At 43.9% G+C, this 2,771-nt stretch overlaps 1 protein-coding gene across 1 annotated transcript in view; it reads left to right on the top strand.

Moving 5' to 3' along the window:
* LOC108289084 (myelin associated oligodendrocyte basic protein) overlaps positions 1-2,494 on the top strand; it is a 66,474-nt gene extending 63,980 nt beyond the window's left edge. The window contains exon 7 of the mRNA XM_017508343.2: positions 2,169-2,494. The gene's annotated coding sequence lies outside the window, so the exon portion shown is untranslated. The remainder of the gene's footprint in view (positions 1-2,168) is intronic.
* Positions 2,495-2,771: the final 277 nt, after the last annotated feature.

The following is a 2,771-nucleotide window of genomic DNA, read 5'->3' as shown; positions in this document are numbered from 1 at the left end:
TAGGGACATGGATGAACCTGGAAAGCATCATTCTCAGCAAACTGACAGAAGAGCAGAAGATCAAACACCACATGTTCTCACTCATAGGCGGGTGTTGAACAATGAGAACACATGGACACAGAGAGGGGAGCACTACACACTGGGGTCTGTTGGGGGGAAATGGGGGAGGGACAGTGAGGGATGGGGAGTTGGGGAGAGATATCATGGGGAGAAATGCCAGATATAGGTGAAGGGGAGGAAGGCAGCAAATCACACTGCCATGTGTGTACCTATGCAACAATCTTGCATGTTCTTCACATGTACCCCAAAACCTAAAATGCAATAATAAAAAAAAGAAGGTGAGACTCCTGGAGAGAGGGTGAAAAGGGAGGCTGTCAACATAGGAGCATCTGTCCTTAACTGGCTCTTTAAATAACTGTAGGTAATGTGGGGATTTGGGACCTTCTGCTCTGGACACCACTGAAAACCTATTTCCTGGATGTATGTACAAAATCCAGAAGGTTCTATCTCTAGAGCTTCAGCAAGTGGGAGTGACAGGGGCCTGGATGAGACAAGAGACTCATCTTGCCTTTGCAGACAGTGAATGTCAGCTTGAGGAGAAGAAAAGGTGGACTTCAGTGGTAATTACTGGGATGGGCTGATTTGTCAGCCTCACTGTGAACACCCAAAAACCAACTTAGGGGTATGTTGAGGACTTCAAATTCCTCTCTTCACAGGTTGGGGACTTGAAGTCAATTTCTGTAGTCACAGACAGGTGAGTTCATAGTCAAAATCATGTTCCATATCGAATTCACTAATGCCTGCTACTCACTCTTCGACCTCCCTGGCTTTGCTTCCTTACTCAGACATAAAGGATTTCTATCATGGAGCTTTTTGATGTTGCTCTGCTTCTTCCTGGCTGTTGGTGTCCGTATCTGAACCTTATGGAGCCCATAAGGTTCCTGGGGACATACAGTGTCTCTGGAGACAAGGAGATAATGCTGAGGAAATGGGAGACAAGAACTGAGGGGAGCAGTCCCTAAAGCACAGCAGCTCCAAGAGTGGCCCAAGTGGATGGAGTGTCCACTTGTCCACGAGTTCAAAGGTCCTCAACAGCACCAGAACAAACTCACCACGCAATGGACATTGTTAAGTGTTCAGGCACAACCAACAATGCTTCCAACTGTTGTTTTTAGAAAAAAACTGAATTGTTCTCATCCAGCCACTTAACTGTCACCACAGATCCTTAAATACCATTTTCCCACTGCCATTGACATGTGTTAAGATTTACTTTGCTATGCTCTGTTAGGTATTTTATAAGATCACATGTTACCTTGTTTAGCCATAATGCAATAGTAGCTTACAGATGAGAAAAAAAATAAGATTTAGAGATCTACCTTAAAAGCGACACAGCTGACGTTCAGAGCACTTGAGATTCTGACACCCATGCAAACTCTGCTTCTCATTCCTTACTTCCCAGTAAATCTCAATGAATTGAAACTGCCTAGCGTTCCCCTGCAGGGCTAGGGGTCTTAGGGTGCTCTTCCTAACAGATGAATGGTTCCTGCTGTTGCCCTCTCCCCCATGTGAGTGGCCAGGATACTACTATGTGCTGTCTGGCCAGTGCTGGCGACTTGGTGAGTCACAGAGGCTTGTAGGGAAAGTGGCATAATGCAGTTACTCCACACTTGGACCTTTCAAATCCAGGCAGAACAAGACCAAATGTCAAAGGCCACAGCTTCAAATGGAATCTCTGTATTGAGCAAAATCCTCGTTCTCAACCTTTTCTGGTCAGGTTTCTGTTTGTGCTGGATCCTGATTCCCCCCAGATTTACTCCATCATCTTTCTCATTCAGCGTAATAAAATGCGGTCACCATTTACTGACCTAATACTATGTGCCAGACACTGAAGCCCTTTAGATACTTAATTTTTACAAAACATTTTGAGATATATAGCCTTATTATCCAACTTTATAGAGGAAATAAATCAGCCCCAAGACATTAATAAGTGGCCCAAGATTTCAAATTAGCATGAAATGTGGCAGGGATTTGAACCAGCAGCCAGAATCACTGGCTTTCTTGACGTGCATATTGACCTGCCATCCCTGGGGTTCTTGATTCTGCTATCTTGTCTGACTCTGGATATTGACCACAGCTCTTCTTCTTTGTTTCACCTCAATGACTCACAGGCAACGTGGGATCCTCAATTTCCAGCTACGGTTTTGTGTTTTTTGAACTGATGATATCATTCAGCTGGAGACTCCCTGACCTGGAAGTTTCCTGATCCCATTGGCAACACCACTCAAATGTTCTGGGCTTAATCTTTTGAAAAATAAATGGATTCCTTGTTCCCGCTGAAACCCACTTCAATATTGAAAGCCAGGACTAACTCTAAAGCCAGGCAGGACCTGAATTGGTATTTGCTGGGTCAATGTCTGTCTACACTATTTCCTACCTGTTAAAAGAGCTGTAGAAGCCCAACTATAAAATAGAGGCTTATTGTTCTTTGTGTCAATGGCATGTATTATTTTGGCTATGCTAGGTTGAAGTAATAAATACACTCAAATTGATGAATAGCTCAAAGATAATAAAAGCGTGTGCCTTGGCTCAGGTGACAGTCCCGGGCAGCTGTGTAGGCCATGAGTTAACAAAACGTCCAGATTTGCTGGACACTTTTCCTCCAGACAGTCATTTCACCTAGTTTAAAGAACAAGTCCTGGTTTATATTTAGAACAATGCCTGCTCATTTTCAGGGGAAGGGAAATGGTCAGATATGTATCATTTTTGCTCCA

The sequence above is a fragment of the Cebus imitator genome, unplaced genomic scaffold (genome assembly GCF_001604975.1).
Source record: "Cebus imitator isolate Cc_AM_T3 unplaced genomic scaffold, Cebus_imitator-1.0 Scaffold391, whole genome shotgun sequence".
Classification (NCBI taxonomy): domain Eukaryota; kingdom Metazoa; phylum Chordata; class Mammalia; order Primates; family Cebidae; genus Cebus; species Cebus imitator.
This window is presented reverse-complemented; position numbering and strand designations above follow the sequence as displayed.